Raw genomic sequence first — 18,334 nt, forward strand, 5'->3', positions numbered from 1 at the left:
AAAATAACATTGGATAATGTTTTTGCAAAAAATTAAATAGTTTCATATAAAACCATTAAAGTTAGACAAGTTGATCAGTCAAGAGCAGTGTGATCGTTTGTCTTTTTGTAGTTTGACTTTGAATAACAAATGACTGCTGTCCCTTTAAGAACTGCTTGTTTCAGACTGTGTTTACATACTGTTCAAAATGTGCACTGAGAATTAGTTTGAGTGTATTTGACCAATAATAAGCTGGAAAAAGAAGCGAATATTTGCACTTGTATGTCAGTGGCGGCTTTATTACGGTAGGCTATGTGTGTGTGTGCGCTTCAGATGTGAGCTTGAAATCTGCGGGGATTCATAGAATTATGTGCAATCCCGCGCGAAATTCAGACCGATCACACACACTAACACTAACACGCTGTCGTAAAGGAAAAGTCCAGCAGAACGCGCGTCCGTCGTGTTCAGAGGTTAACCGGCTGAATGAGAATATGCGGCTGCGTGTCAACTCGCTGTCGGTCAGAGAGGAGAGCAGCTGGGATGGATTGTGTAGGCTGAGCAGGCTATCGTATCTTTTCAGATATTTCAGTATCGATATTTTTGACAACACTAGTTGCACTGTGCCGACCCAGGCTTTTAAAAGTGAAATAAATCCACACTTCAGAGCCGCTTACCGGGCTTCCATGAACAAGCGGGCGCGCAAGCACCGGAAATCAGGTGGCCATGGAAACCAAAACTTGCGCGCTTGGAACCGAAGATCGGAACCGAAAATAAATTTTCTAAACGATTCCAATGGAATCGTTATTTTTTAAACGGTTCCAAGTTGGAACCGGTTCTCGATGCCCAACCCTACTTAATACTCACTGTGTTTTTAGCATCTATCTCAATACATGAGGACACAAACACATTAACTTAATCTTCAGAGCTGCGTTGTCAGTCACTTCACAAGCTTTTCACTATTTAATTTGAGAAATCAACCGTCAAATACAAACTGTAACTGATAATATGCTCTAAATAAAAGGAGGGTTTTGAGCCCCTGCCCCTTTAATCGCTAATAGTAAAGTGCTCTTTCGATCGTATTGTTGTTCTTTACCGATATTCAGTTAATGTTCATACCATTATTTTAGTATCATATGTGTTACACAGATGGTTTTTATCTATAGCCCCGTTTCCACCAAAATTACTAGGAATAAGTTGTCCCAGGAACTTTTTTCTCCCAGACCTGGTGCTGTCTGCTGAACTTTATTTAGACCCCGGTCCCAGTGGTCGAAATACACCAGTACAAATAATACCACCCCAAAGTCCCTAGTTCCTGGGGAAAGTTCCTGCGGTGGAAACGCGGCTAATGTGTTAATGCAGCCTGGTCGTTAACACATACACTCAAATCAAAAAAATATATTTGTTGAATTTACTTAAAAAAGCATGGTCAAGTGGTTCCACACAACTATATTGAGTAAGTTTTACAAATAACAATTTAGTTATATGAACAAAAGAATGTCAAGTAAAGCTGACAAAATGACTTTAAGTAATGCAAACCATTTGGATTTGTCACTGTTACATAATATTTATATGTATAGTTTACTTAATGATGTTATATTTATAAAAGTTTATTATGTTAGGTGAAATAATTTATCGATTTAATTTACCTAATTAAATAAACTACTTCTACAAGTCAATGTTTAAAAACAAAATAAAAAAGCCTCAATTGAGGGCAGGACGTCCAGCCAATAAATGCGTTTATATGAGTGCCCACAGTCTAAACACAGGCACCAATCTTTTGCATAATGGTAACCATAATTACAGAAGCTCCTCTGTCCAACATAACTGAACATTAAACACTAACATACACTAACAATAGCTTTCCTTTTACTGAAAAACACATAAAATAACTCTTTAATCCCTAAATTTACTCTCCAAATGCAGTCCCTTGCAAAGCGAGCTGGGAACTACAGATCCACCAGCCAGTTTGTTAGTTTCACTCAGCAATGTTAAGTTGACCGAACAAACACTTATTAAGTAAAGCTGACAATACTAATTTTTTAGTAGAACCAACTCAGTACACTTTTTTTGTTTTTTGAGTTTTTAAAGTAGGCTAATGTGAGCAAGTATGATTTGAGTGCAACTGACAACAGTGGAAGTAAAAAAAATTGAGTGTAAACATAACATTTTCAGGTGCAAAATATACATTTGGCATGTTTGTATAGATGTTGAAACATACAATATGGACATACCGAAAAACATTTAAATGTAAACAATATATATATATATATATATATATATATATATATATATATATATATATATATATATAGTCACGCCCTCACAATCATCTGTCACTGCCACACCCACTTGTTCCCCATCACCATCATTCTGAACACCTAGGCACCATCACCAGTCACCACTATATAAACCCGGCTCACCTTCACTCCCATTGTCTGGTCTCGCACCGAACCCATCATTGACTACATGTCCTGCCTAGAAGCCTTCATCTGTGTTCCCGCTTCATCTTCATCATCATCATCATCATCGTCATCTTCGTCTTCGCCTTCATTGTCTTCACCTTCATCGTCCTTTGTCTGAGTGTCACCATTCCATTAAGTATCACCTGTGTTTGAAACCTCTGTTAATAAACCTTGCACTTGCACTAATCCCTCTGTGTCCTCGTCTGTGTCTGACAGAAGACCAGACCAAATGCAGAGCTCTTCGGACACAGGCGGGGACCGCACCGCAGACCACTTCACGGTTCTCACTGGTTCACGACACTCCCTCCACCGCTACCCATGTTAGTGTCTCATCACCAGCACCACCGGCATCGCTACTTCGTCAGCTGCCGATCCTCCGCCTGCTCAAACATCTGTCGCACCTCCAGCACCTGAACCCATGCAGATCGACTCATACCATCTAACCACCACCGAACACCAACACAGGATCTCACTACATCTGTGCCTGTATTGTGGGGTAGATGGACATGGCATGACGAGCTGTCCCGTGCGACCTACTCGGCCAGCGGTGAGTACCATCCAGTTACCTCCTTTAATGGCAAACCTTACTAAGACGGCAGTATTCGTTTGTAATTCCCACTCATCTGTTGCAGCACAAGCCCTCATCGACTCCGGGTCGGTGGGAAACTTCATCAGTCAGCAAACCCTCGAAAAACTAAACGCCCAATGTCAACGTTGTCCCGTCGACCTCAGAATCACCACCATTCAGGGAAACTGCTGGGCCGAGGTTGTGTCCGCCATTTCTCCCCCACACTTACATTACACGTTGGTCATCTGCATGAGGAAACCATCACGTTAATGGTGCTGGAGGAGTCAACCGCGGACATCATCCTGGGACGCCCCTGGCTCATCTTGCACCAGCCGCATAGCCACTGGTCCACCAGAGAGATCCTGCAATGGGGTGAGAACTGCTTTGATCCTTGTATTCATCGCCCTCGCCGAAAAGGTCCATTATCATCGTCAGTTCCTTCATCATTACCTGTCCAGTCCACCTAGAGAGTCCCGAAACTCAAGTCAACGTGGCCATTCCCCCAGCTTACCGGGTGTTCCAGGATGTCTTCGGTAAGTGGTTGGCTACCAAACTACCACCCCATTGGCCATGGGACTGCGCCATTGACCTCCTGCCTGGGGTTACTCTACCCAAGGGCCGCGTCTATCCTCGGTCCATCCCGGAACGGAAGGCCATGGAGGAGTACGTGCACAAAGCGCTACAACAAGGGTTCATCCATCCATTAACCTCCCCTGCCGCTTCAAGAAGGATGGAGGCTTGCGGCCATGTATCGACTACCTTCACCTTAATTCTCAGACTGTCAAGTTCAGTTCAAACTTGCCCTAGAGGAATGGAGACACTGGCTGGAGGGAGCAGAACACCCATTTGAAGTCATCACCGACCATCAAAACCTTGAGTACCTTCGAGATGCCAAACGGCTGAATCATCGTCAGGCCCACTGGGCCCTCTTCTTCACCAGATAAAATTACAAGGTGACGTACTGTCCAGGGAACCAGAACAACAGGGTGAAAGCCCTTTCTCGTCTTCACCAAGCCGACCCTAAGCCAGAGCACCTTGAAACCATCCTCCCTCCAGCCATGGTCGTCAGCCCGATCCAGTGGGCGCTCCACGAGCAGATCCAACAGGAGAACGCCCAACAGCCTGCTCCGCCGGGAAGTCCAGAAGGGTGCCTCTACGTCCCGCCTCGCCATCGCCTGCCCCTTCTGGACTTGGCTCATTCTTTAGCAGGCTCTGGACACAAGGCAGGAGAAGGACCCTCTCGCTCCTTCGCCACAGTTACTAGGGATGTTCAGTCTGCGCCATTGTCAAAACCCCTAGGAGACTCCCAGAGGGCAAGCTGGTCCCTCTTCTGATCCCCAAACACCCTGGAGCCATTTGGGGATCAACTTCATGACCAACCTACAATCATCCCAAGGTTTCACCTGTATCCTAGTCGTTGTTGACCGATTTTTGAAATCCTGCAAACTCATCCCCTTCAAAGGCTTACCTACCGTGTTGGAAACCGCGGAGGCACTCTTCACCCAAGTCTTCCGACATTTTGGGCTTCCAAAAGACATAATTTCCGACCGAGGACCCCAATTCATCTCTAGAGTGTGGACCACCTTCTTCCGTCTCCTAGGGGTATCCCTCAGCCTCTCGTCAGGTTACCATCCTCAGACCAATAACCAGACTGAACAAAATATCCAGGAGATCGGGAGGTTCCTGAGGGTATACTGCCACCAAAATCAAAAGGAGAGCTGGAAATTTCTTTGTAGCTAGCATTTTAGTTCCACGTGTAATGCAGTTCACTGTCACCGAACACGTCAATCATTAATGATATAAAACTACGGACAAGTTTTCTTGCGAGCGTCCGTTTTTAGTGCGCCTTGACTATCGTACAGTCTGACATTAAAGGCCCACTGAAATGCTCCTTCCATTCAAGGACAACAAACTTAAGTTGGGCCTGCAGCATACCATTAAACCAATCACAGCACACCTGACAACAACCCTTCGGTCACTGTTAACTGAGCATCATGGACAAGGTGGATTCGTGAACAGTTGGACAGCTTTCCAATATGAGATTTTTTTCGAAGACTGTTGTACCACCCATCCACACCCTACTCTGTAGGCCAGGAACTAATTCCATGAATCCCAAACAGCATCACAAAATGAAGAGGTTTCATTGGCCTGTCACCAGTGGGTAGTGCCAGTCTAGGAGAGTCTCCACCTCCTATGAATATCTGGATCAATGATCCAATACAGAGGCTGAGGATCAAAAGGCTGTTTCCTTTCACAGATACACTGCAGGCATCCCCAACTGTCATTGGCGAGGACCTCCTGCAAGTGCTCATTTCAGACCTGCATGAAAGGAATGACAGGCTTAAACTCTAGGCACTAAAGCAAACAAGTCCTCCATTGCTGTCAAAATTAGTTGGGTGCAAGACAAAAACACAATTCTGCAAAGACCTCACTGAGCAAAAGGCCATCAACCACCCATTTACATTTGAAAGAGCAGTCTAATTGACACAAGCAGCATGGCATGATTTGTTTCAATGTCTGCAGGAGGGGTTACAGAGTTTCAGGTATTTCCCAGCAATCAAATACTGGGATGAACAGAGACACGCAAAATGGAACAAAAAGGATTACATTGAAATTTACAATGACAATGAAGCACCCTCCACTGCTGCTAAGTCTGCCGCTCTTGTAGGTGACATATGTGCGAACCTCGAGAGACGGGCTCTCTGCTACTCATCCAACCTCCAGAGGTACAGAGAACAATGTATGCCATGGCTTGAGCTATCACTGCAGCGCCTCACAAAGACAATCAACAAAGAAGGTCAATGTCTGATGACATTGACCTTCATCAGCTGTGTGGGCCTGATTCATAATGGTGATTTTTGTGTCCTTCACACTACTGAGTTATCTCCTAAGAGGGATGACCATCTCCAAGGAAGCACTGCAAAGGATGCACATCCTTTCTCCATTAATTATTCTGCACACACCACGTGTCCGATAAAGGCATGAGTCTGTGCCATACAGGATGGCCGTACTCCAGCCTAAGCCATTTGCAAAACCCAATCCACCGGATCCTGCAAAACAGGCGCCATCTCCACAAGAGTCTGACACAGAGCTCCAAGAGGAGGAACCTGAGCAGCTTGTGCACAGTGTGGAGACAAAAACAGTGCCGGTAAACATGAATAGACAGTGGTCAGAAGAGGAAATTCAGTTGGTTAGAGAAAACCCTGACTTGAGCAATGCAGAGGCACATAAGAGGTACCTAGTGAGTACCTAACTCAAGAGGCCGGCTAGAACATTTAGAGTTTTCCACAGCAATAGGCAGAGAACCAATTAAATAAAGTTTTGTTTTTCCAGACTCCCTATGGTAAGTACTGACTTTTACTGACACGTTACTTACACTTACCTTTGTCTGTACAACACTAATGTTTTCCATTTACATTTGAAGTTCATCGGGAGACTTGACAAACTAAATCACCAGTTCCTGTGTGGATCTGAGACTCGCCCTTGGTAACTACTGACTTTTACTGACACGTTACTTACACTTACCTTTGTCTGTACAACACTTATGTTTTACTTTTACATTTGCAGTTCATTGGGAGACTTGACAAACTAAATTAACTGTTCCTGTTCGGATCTGCAACTAGTTATGGTAAGTGCTGACGTTTAATGACAATGCTCATTTGAAAGGGCTCCCCTAGACCCTTATAACAGCACCTACCACATCGCTCTGTGACCTTTACAAGACGAGATACAGAAACTTCCCGTAGAGAATGGAAGTTTCCGTATCTCTACAAAACATGACACTAGGCGCATTGGCAAGGTCTACGTGACAATTTTTAGAAACACCAAGTTCATCTCACTGGGCCTTTCCTGGGCAAAGTTTTTTAAAGGTGTCATGATCTGGCTTTTTATATATATAAATACTGTTTTCTTAGGTCAACTAATGACGTTTACATTCAAAACATCATAAAGTAATCGGTTATTTTCTGCACTGGTTTTGAGGCTCTCTCCTGAACGCTGGGTTTTGATGGGCGTGCTGCACTGGAGACTTGGAAGTTAATGTCCACGACTAGGATTGGATAAGATTTGCATATTAAATGAGCTTCAGCTCCCCTGTCCTATCTATTCCACTGTCAGTTCACATGTGGGTAGGGATTGGTACCGAAAACCGGTATTAAACGGGCCCTGGGGGTGAATTTTGAAAGACCGTTGTTTCGATAAGCTCGGACGTTATCGGTTCTGCTGTCGGTTCTTTTGAAAATACATGTGACGTGAGAGAGAGAGAGAGAGAGAGAGAGAGAGAGAGAGAGAGAGAGAGAGAGAGAGAGAGAGAGAGAGAGAGAGAGAGAGAGAGAGAGAGAGAGAGAGGCGCAAACGACAGCCGAGGACAGAACTAAAACATTCAAACATAGCCTGGTTACACTTTAGATCTGTGATAGTCTGATTTTATTTTAGATTTTGGCTTCCAGAGATTAAAATAATACTATTTATGTCTAGCGCAACTTAATTCCCTACGCTGTCATTTCTCCATAAAACTCAAACGCAATGACAGAATCAGCACGATCAGTGATTGTTGTAAAAATACAGTCTAGCAACTGTTGGTAAATTGTGGGATGCGTTTAATAATAAAAAGAGTGATTAAAAGCACAAAAATGTGCGCAAGAGATTGTTTCCAATTCGGCGCGCTCTGAAACAGCCCGCAATGAGACGAACAAATTACACTTTCGGTTTCACACTCGCGTCTAAACGATCAAATGTAGGCCTACACAAACATCTATGTCAAAATGACCGGCTTGGAGAGTCTCTTAAACACAACACGGTTTGTGTCTAAAATGGACGTAGTTATTATGGATATGGTCAGGAGAAAGTGTAGTGCATCTGCCTATTATCAGTCACCTAGCTCTGCACATCTGTCTTACAGAGACAGCAGTGTAAATAAACATGCTGACGAATTACTGTGAATTAAACAACCAAATGCAAAGAGAAAATCACTCACAGCTCTTGAATGAATAACTTCAGCTTTAATAAGCATTATTTTGGCTATTTATGATAAACTATGCAGTGTTATTTTACATTTGATTGCTAGAATTCTTCCTGAAATGAAAGCACTGTGTAGGCTGTGTATTTTTGTTAATTGTACATATATTTATACCGATAAGAATACCGTTAAAGTACCGGACCGATAAGCAGTATCGGTAAGAGTAGTAATACCGTTAAAATCTTAACGATACCCATTCCTACATGTGGAATGGATTGTTTTGAAAGCGGCAAATGATTATCCCGGTCACAGGGCTCATAAACGCCTTTATCAAACAAAACAAAAATATTTATCTCTCATCCACCCACGATTGATTTGAATAGTATTTTTGTATTACTTAGACCGATCGGTGGACATAAGCATGAATCGCCCTTCCAGTGTCAAGTCAAGAGAGTGACCAGCGCAGATCAAGAAAAGAATATTATTTCTCTATTTGAGATTCTGCCAACGGGCTTAAGTTTTGGTAGCCCGTCTGGAAAACACATAGCCCCAGGACGTTGGGCTTTGCGAGCCCTGGCCCATAAATATCTCTGTCTGACCCCGAATTGCAATGAACTAACAAATAAAGTATTCTACAGCTTGTGACAGCGTGCTAAATGTATGTTCTGTTAGACACGAACACATAATCAAAGCAATCTATAACAATGCAATACTATTACATATACAAAACATGTTTTACTCACATAAGTGTGTTGCACCATTCCTGTTGGATCCAATATAGAAGGCACAGCATTGTGTTTTAATCTCAATATGTCTGCAAATCCAGCATCGACCTGAGACTCGTTTACAAACGATTTTGCTGTGAAATGAAGTGAACACCATGTCTTCCCCAAGTGAGTTGGAACTTCATTAAAAATAAAGTTCAACCACACATTCCTAATATTAGGATCCAAAGGAAGTTTATGCAGCGACTGTGTTCTTCTACAACCAGGAATAGTGCAGTATCTTGCTATCTTCTTTGGTATGTTTATTGCTGATGGCTAGAGCAATCTAAACAGGTCCATGAGTCGGTGGGCGGGGTTAGAGAATAAGACGTGCTTATTATTCTCTAGAGGCGGTGTTTCCCCACACAATGACGTCAGGATGAAGCACATAATCATTTTCTGGGCCTAGTGTCTATAAAAGATTTTCTTTGACTAACAAGGACGTTTTCAGCTCTGAAACTTACAGTAATATATTCTTATATTACTATGACCTTTTATATATCAAACGCTCAAGAGCAGTCACTAACTCATGGTGGTCATCATGGCCATCTCAGTGTCTAGACCTCAACCCACAAAACCTGTGGGGCGGGCTAAAGAGAAGAGTGCATAAGAGAGGACCCAGGATACCGGATTATCTATAAAGATTGTGCAAAGAATGGTCAAAGACCCCTTTCTCTGTGGTCTCCAATCTTGTGAAATGTTATACGAGGAGATTAAGTGCTGTCTTGTTGGCAATAGGGGGTTGTACAAAGTATTAACATCAGGGGTGCCAATAATTGTGGGACACATGATTTCAAGGTTTTTTGGGGTTTTTTATGTGTGATTTGGATTTTTTTTTTAAATGAAAGGTTGGATTTTGCTCTTTTTTTACATTTGGGTTCTATGTTGTTTTTTTAAAAAAATAGAATTTTTAGAAGTCCACGTCCACATCTTAAACAGGGGTGCCAATAATTGTGGAGGGCACTGTATCTGGAGATATCTGCAAATGGCTGTGCACTGACGTACCACATACAACCTAATGAAGCTTGAGCGGTCCTGCAAAGAAGAATGGGATAAACTGCCTAAAAAATAGAAGAGCCAAGCTTATAGCATCATGATCAAAAAGACTAAAGGCTATAATTTGTGCCAAAGGTGCTTAAACAAAATATTGAGCAAAGGCTGTGAATACATTTTATACATGTGATTTTTGTTTTGTTTTGTTTTTTATTAAATTTGCAAAGATTCCAAACAAATTTCTTTCATGTTGTCATTAAGGGGTATTGTTTGTAGAATTTTGAGAAAAATAATGATTTGAATCCATTTTGGAATAAGGCTGTAACATAACAAAATGTGGAAAAAATGAAGCACTGTGAGTACTTTCTGGATGCATGGTTTGTTGCCTTATTAAATAATGTTTTACACTGTTGGAGAGAGTCTACCTTGTGGCCTTGCAAATTTTCTTCTGAAACTGGACAGTGTTATCCAGATTAAGAACATGCACTTTGAAAGCACCTGCTGGCGAAATCCCACAATAGCAAATGAGTACAGACATGGTGTTTCTCAACCTTGTTCCTGGAGGCATCAACAGTATATCCAACCCATCCAAAAGATGAAAATTGTAGTAGTAGTAGTTATTTCATCAAAGGGATCATGACTTTTATTTGATCCTCTAAGAGGCCATTATACTATAAACAATAATGTAAGTTTCAGATTTCAAACTTAACCTGATAAAAATAGTATCAGTTAAAATCAAGCTCTCAAAACAAAAACTTTTTGAATTCCTCCACATGGCAATGGCACACAAGATATTTTCATAGAGAGGTACTCAGTTTACTTAAAGCTTCCTGTAAACTAATTGGCACAATTATTATGACGTTGGGGAATATCAGGGAAGAAGGGATGTTTTGGTTGAATATGGAAAATATGGCATGAATATGAAGTAGCTCCAAAAGTAAATAGTATTGAAATCAATGATGCTGATATGGATAAAAACTCACTTTAGTTCTTTACTCTTGCTGAAAACTCCCATTAACAATCAATGAAGCTTGATAAACTGCACAACATACACCTTGCTTACAGTGTGTCAATTTCTGTAATTGTTTTTAGTTATTACATTGCTCACTCAGCGTGTGCGCATGAACACAACTCTGGGATTTTGAGTGAAATTCTTGTGCAGTGACTAATTTAAAGGCCCAGTGAAGAGCTTTGGAACGCGCTGCATTGACTGAAACTGGGTGTTTCACCTAGCCTGACGTGGTCATACTCAATTCTAGTCAGAATATGAGTCTGATACTGCTCCATTGGGCTGTGATTATGGGGCGTGTTTTATCCGAACCAGGAAAGACATCAATTGAATAGACCTACAACCAATCAGAGCAACGAAGGGACGCATTGTCAAATGTCAACAGAGTTCAACTGCACTGTGTTGCCAAGTCCGCGTTTTTTCCGCGGGTTCTTTTCTATAGACCCATGAGTGCTAATTTTAGCAGGCAACCTTGCCAAAATAACACACATGTTACCCCCCAAACGCCATTTTTCCCCCGGAGAACCCCCCGAGAAGCTATTAAGGCTAGTAGTTAAGCGCGTTTTGTTGTAAAAACTTGGCAGCCCTGTCTGCACGTGCGCTGAAATCAGGCTGGAATACACGATCTTTGCCAGTGTTGTAAAATAATTTAATGATACACAGAGTACTTACCCAACATGATCATCATTTCTGAGAGAAATTGTGATGATGAATGCATATACAAACAAGCTCTCCGTTTAGGATTCAAACAAATATAATCCAAGCCCCTTTGATGACGTGCATGATTACGTTACTGTTGATCATCTGTCCGTCATCGTCTAAAGCCCGCTTTTGATGATTTCATTGGTCCGAACAGTTTCTGTTTGGGGATAATTACTCCTCTATGGAGCAAGACCAGACCAAATTGCCCGACCTAAAAATGTTGTGGGCGGGGCTAAGTTCGGCTGGCATCCAGGCTATGCCCCCCCCCCCCTTTAAGCCAACTTCAGTCTCATCAAACTCAAAGAGGTGGATTGTTTTTTAGCTAAATGGCTATAGAGATCACAGACCAAAACTGATGGAATCTGTATCTCTCGTTTCAAAATAAAACAGTTTAGTGAAAAACATTTAGAGACTAAATTTACCATGTTTATTATTTATTATATTTGTAATATTTTAATTAGAATTATATACAGTGAATAAAATATATTCATATAATTATTAATAGATAATATTAAACTTTGCATGCACATTTATATAAATATATTACATTTTTAAATTACTTGATTTTAAGTGTTTACTTTGAAATTTCTTTTTACCTTCATAAATTCAGTTGATTTTCTTGCATTGAAATAGTCCAATATTTTCTTTCAGCTGCTTTGTCAAACGTTTGCTGTAGCATCAGTGTTTATTCCTGCCTTGTAAATGCATTTGATTTCAGTATTTTTTTTTTTTCATAATGATCTCTTGTGAATCAAACTGACATTCTCCATGTTCCGTGTGATGTGCAACAAACAGCCTGTGTCACAGTTTCAGCTGCACTTGCCTCAGAGATAATCACAAATTCTCTGGATCAAAGTTGTGTCCAAAATAGGGAATTATTTGAAGGGACAGCCATTTGTAGTTGTGTCCGAAACCATAGTGGACGTTATCCAGTACACAATGCGCACATTGCACGGGAATGAACATCAGTTTAAACCGAGCATTGTGAGCCCACTGAACCTAGGATCTAAACCAGGTTTTATTTGTATGGTTTTGCCAACTTTGAACCTACTTTGAAACCCAGAGTTTGTTTAGCAAACTTTATGCAACAGGCCTTGGGTGAGTTTATCTAAATGAATATGTAATCAACACCTTTCAGGATTATGAAAGAAAAATAGGCCACAAAACTTACGGAGCATCAAAAGGATCTTATTTTTGAAAGGTGTCACTCAGGTAAGGGCAACAAAAACATTGCAACATGACATCATGACTTTGCATAACATACATGCCACTTTTTTAAAGCCAAGTGGCGTGTTATCTGTATGGATTTTCAGCTATCCGCGTGTATGTCTACGCCGTGTGATTCCGCCAACCTGATCTCACAGAATGAATATTTATAGTAATTTTAATTTTATATTTTGGAGCAACTAACTCCTACCCTAAACCTACCCACTCCCAACAATATAAAACACGTAACAGGCAAATAAATGTACAGTCACATGTAATTATTGCAAAAACTGACCAAAAACAGTATAAAAGTAACAACTCATGTTACATTCCAAGTCTTCTGAAGTCATACGATATCTTCATGTGAAGAACAGAGTTTATTCTAATGTTTTAGTCGTTGAAATGATGATCGCGCCCCTTTGTGAACAGAATACACGCACTCGTTAATATTTCTCATTCAAATATTAGGTGTGTTCGACATCGGCTGCGGCTGGATGCATACGATCGGCGAGAGTAGCCGAGTGCAGGCGGGAGGAGCTGCAAACGGAGACGTGAAGTCGGACACTTTCTGCTTCCCGTGGTGACGCTTGCACTGCGTTTGCAAACTTTATCACAGCTGAAGTAAAATAAATGGAATATTTCTCAAATACACAGATGTTTCAAATGGTATTTTCATCCAATACTTTATATACTGCTTAATAAAGCGTCTATTTGGACAAGTTTATAGTTCAACATATAAACCACACTATCAATGAAGTGGTGTCAACGGTTTTTATCAGTTTGTCTAAAAACTATTTATTTGTATGATGCAGCTGCAAATAAGTATTTGAACACCTGTCTATCAGCTAGAACTCTGACCCTCAAAGACCTGTTAGTCTGCCTTTAAAATGTCCACCTTCACTCCATTTATTATCCTAAATTAGATGCACCTGTTTGAGGTCGTCATTGGAAAATGGAAGAAGCTAAACCTGACTGTCAATCTCCCTCGGACTGGGGCTCCAGTCTCACCTCATGGAGTCTCAATGATCCTAAGAAAAGTGAGAAATCAGCCTAGAACTACACGGGAGGAGCTGGTCAATGACCTGAAAAGAGCTGGGACCACCATTTCCAAGGTTACTGTTGGTAATACACTAAGATGTCATGGTTTGAAATCATGAATGGCACAGAAGGTTCCCCTGCTTAAACCAGCACATGTCCAGGCCTGTCTTAAGTTTGCTAATGACCATTTGGATGATCCAGAGGAGTCATGGGAGAAAGTCATGTGGTCAGATGAGACCAAAATATAACTTTTTGGTCATAATTTCAAAGTTCAAATTCAAAGTGTTTGGAGGTAGAAGAATGAAGAGTACTATCCTGAGAGCACCATCCCTACTGTGAAGCATGGGGGTGGTAGCATCATGATTTGGGGGTGTTTTTATACACATGGGACAGGGTGACTGCACTGTGTTAAGGAGAGAATGACCGGGGCCATGTATTGTGAGAATTTGGGGAACAACCACCTTCCCTCAGTTAGAGCATTGAAGCTGGGTCGAGGCTGGGTCTTCCAACATGACAATGACCCAAAGCACACAGCCAGAATAACTATTGAGTGGCTCTGTAAGAAGCATATCAAGGTTCTGGCGTGGCCTAGTCAGTCTCCAGACCTAAACCCAGTAGAGAATCTTTGGAGGGAGCTCAAACTCTGTGTTTCTCCGCGACAGGCCAGAAACCTGACTGATCTAGAGAAGATCTTTGTGGAGGAGTGGGCCAAAATCCCTCCTGCAGTGTGTGCAAACCTGAAACTTTTGACCTCTGTAATTGCAAACAAAGGCTACTGTACCAAATATTAACAATGATTTTCTCAGGTGTTCAAATACTTATTTACAGCTGTATCATACAAATAAATGTAATATTACATTGTAATATTACACTGTAATTTTAATCTCCTTTGAGCGAAATTTACCTGCTTCACTTAAAAGTGAATTGGTGAGAGATCAAAAAGAGAACACATTCACGCTTTACTTAGCTACATGACTGGGGACATTCCATAGATTTGTTTTGTTTTTATACAAAGCTAGTTATACATTTTATAATCTAACTCTACCACACACCTGTCATTGCACCATTATCTGAATCCTGGGACGAAAGCACTTAGTTTGTCCCCAAAATATAGTTTAGAAGGTAGATACACACACACACACACATACACACACACACATACACACACACACACACACACACACACACACACACACACACACCTTGATTTCCTAGACAACCTCAGAACTTATTTGTGGCCCGTGGAAACCCATCCCCATTTAACAGTGTGACTTTATCACACGTTGAAACGTTGTGTCAGTCCTCTCAACAATAGTATTAGTACTTACCACACTGATAGTACTACCCTAACGAAAACGATTTAAGTGTATTATTAGTATACTTCTTTTAAACTAAAAATAACAATGTTCATTTTTTATGTACTTAGAAATATATTAAATGCACTTCTCAGAAATATTCTTAAAATTGCATATTTCTCTTATACTGACTGAAAAGTAAATTTGGCCTATACCTGAACTCAATGTTTTGACTGAGATATACTTAAAAGTATAAGCAAGTACTCTATGTACAGTGGGGCAAAAAAGTATTTAGTACTTCAGATTTACACCTCCTTCTTTCTACAACAGCGAACTTCGTTACATAAGCCGCATTTCCACCGCAGGAACTTTCCCCAGGAACTAGGAACTTTGGGCTGGGGTCTGTGTGGTTTGACCGCAGGAACTAGGGTCTAAATGAAGTTCCGGATAAATATTTCCCCCTCCAAACGGTACTACTTGCGAATTAGTACTTTTTGAAAAAGTTGAATTTTGAACTTTCGAGGGTGGGATTTGGGGCCTTGAACATGTTGATTTGTTTAGCTAACGCATCATTTCAACTGCCATTTTTTAAAGTCTTTTGCGAGGTTTGTTCTGCGTTTAGTAAATATCAATGCTCTTTCTGTCTGATGGCTCGCGTTCATCTCAACAATCTCACGGTGTCCAAAATAGCTGATAATAACATAAATCTAGCTTTACAGGCTTTCAGAATACGCTTAATTATCAGTGCTCTTTTCCACCGTTTTAATTACCTCTTTAATAAACCAATACATTACCAGCAAAAGAAGCACAGCTTGAATCTCCTCCATACTTGTTATTGTTGCAGACATTTTTCGCATGAAAATCATTACTGTCCGTCGCTGACTGGAAGGAGCAGTCGCGCTCCTACATCACCGGACTAATTTGCCTAATCTTCACGGTACTTTAGACCGCAGTGGAAACGCAGACAGTAGCAGGTCTGGGGGGGAAGTTCCTGTAAAACAAAGTTCCTAGTACAAATTGTTCAGGGTAATTTCAGTGGAAACGGGGCTATAGATATGTTCCTAATTCTGAGTATCTAAATTTTGTGTAGACTTATCCACTGGTAGTGTACAGGAATTTACTTAAAAACTACTTTACTCTTTTCCCACTACTGACTGAATCTTCCAGCCGGGTGCTATTGTACATAATCTGAAAGAATGCAGAATCTCATGATCAAAACAGGTGAAGAAGAAACAGAAACAAGTGATAGAAGATTGCTTACACAAATGAAAAAAATAACACGATCATCAAAAATTAAAAAGCATATAAATCAAAACTGCCTAATGATACTGAATCAAATGTCGACCCCACAAAGCAGAAACGACTGTGAAGCTTTAGGTGTGTGGATGGACGCAATCTACTCCATCTGTTTTGATCATTGTTTTAAATCCCATCCATTTTTGACAACAATATGATTTTCTTAGCTGTTTGTATAAAATGTTGCTTTTTTTAATTAAAATTACACACATTCAAGTGCTGATTAAAAAAAAGTGCATTTATCTAAAAGAAAATGAAAAACATAATTGTACAATTTTTGTGTACTCAAAGTTTACAACTGTTATACTTAAAAGTATACTTTTCCCTACACTAAAAATGGGCCAATTCAGTCCCAAGTCATATTGAAATAATACACTTGTATACTTCTAGTACATTGATATCAGTATACTTACTACATAAAGTATACTAACAAAATATACCTGAACTTTACTTAAGTATAATTCATAAAATGAACTTGAAGTAAAGGGAAATGCTAAAATGAACTTGAAGTAAGGGGAAATGCTAGCCACATAAAGTAAGAAAAATAAATGTTTTAATTATTTTTAATATGTTAAACAGTCCACATTAAATGCAAGAATTAACATCTTAAGTGTAAAAATATGTAGGCTACTTAAAACCAAATTAAATAAAAAGCAACTTTACATGGACCTCCCCTGAAGCAAGCTGATGTTCAGTTGGTAAAAGGTCTTGGCTTGCTCCTCAAATATCTCAAAATGTTTAAACACGTGGTGACATTAATACTGTTTTTGTCAGTTTTGTCAAAACTGTTTTGTCCAGAGCTTTTATAAGCTTTTCTTCTCACTGGGAATTACAACATCTGGCGTAGGCCTACTGTAAGGTAGGGTGAACATATGTCATCTTTTCTCCCAGAAATGCCCTCTTTTCAGACCTGAAAAAAACCCATCAACTGGGATTTCTAAACTGCATAAAATGTCCAGAATTGGCTTTCTAGGTTACATAAATTCTAATGTGTAAAATAAGCATTAAATATTTTTTTTTTTCCTTCATTGAGTCGAACAGCAAGTTTTCACAGGATCGTTTAATGACTGATGGCAGTCTCTGGCTTGACCACACCGAATTCCCAATCAGTTAGGCTACTGATTGATTTATGACATCAGATCAAGGAACACATTATCTGAAGTTTGAATACCCCCCATATATCATCCATATGTAATGCACAAGTTGTCCCATTCGTTGATATTTGATTAAGAGATAATAATAACGTTATAATAATTTCATATACAGTAGCCACAGTGGGAAATATATTTTTTCCTCAGTGCATAGCCTACCACTAATAAACTTTTCTCGTGAAACATTCCAAGCGATTCAAAGAAAATAAACCATATATGTTAAATAGATCACAATACAACTGATAAACACGGCGGGTTTTATCCCTACAAGATTTAGTCGTCGTCGAAAAATGTGAAATCCGGTCGTGTTAAAAACAAATGACACGCTATAGTCGCTTTAAATGTAGCTTAAAGCAGAATGAAGCAAAAATATTTGCACTTTACCCAAATGAAAAGTTACATTTTTGAAACTTCATGCCTGTAATCTTGCCGCCGATGCATTTTTACTGATAAAAAGCGGCGCACCTGTAACAGCAAACATCACTCACCAATTGCCAAACGCCGCGATTACTTCCAATGCGTCGCATTTATTCCAACCATTATCCTCGTCTATCAGCTCCCATGGTCAAAATATGAGTTCAATCCAGTTTTTGCGTTCAGCACATCTGCATGCGAAATGCAGACTGAACAGGTGCCAGCAGTTTCAGCCTCTCCGATCAAACGTTATACGCTCGACACCAATGATCGCAATGACGCTAGACAGGAATAAAATGTTTCTTCTCAGCCAGAATAATCAGCTATGAAGAGAAATGAGGCGATGGGGCGGGAGGAGAGAGACCCCCGTGACAAAATAATTCAAATGCACAGAGGATAATGCGGAGATGAGTGAAGGGGGATGGGAGAGAGGATTAAGGGGAAATGGGGAATCAGAAGCCCACCCTTACATGCATAGCCTATAACAGATGCCCACTCGA

The 18,334-nt window shown here is 40.5% G+C and overlaps 1 protein-coding gene across 1 annotated transcript in view; it reads right to left on the reverse strand.

The window, feature by feature from the left end:
- The window catches only part of LOC137088905 (complement component C8 beta chain-like), an 87,689-nt gene extending 69,563 nt beyond the window's left edge, over window positions 1–18,126 (reverse strand). Inside the window, 1 exon segment of the mRNA XM_067452285.1 lies at window positions 17,909–18,126. The gene's annotated coding sequence lies outside the window, so the exon portion shown is untranslated.
- Between the last annotated feature and the right edge of the window lie 208 nt (window positions 18,127–18,334).

This window comes from Pseudorasbora parva, chromosome 9, assembly GCF_024679245.1.
Source record: "Pseudorasbora parva isolate DD20220531a chromosome 9, ASM2467924v1, whole genome shotgun sequence".
Lineage (NCBI taxonomy): Eukaryota > Metazoa > Chordata > Actinopteri > Cypriniformes > Gobionidae > Pseudorasbora > Pseudorasbora parva.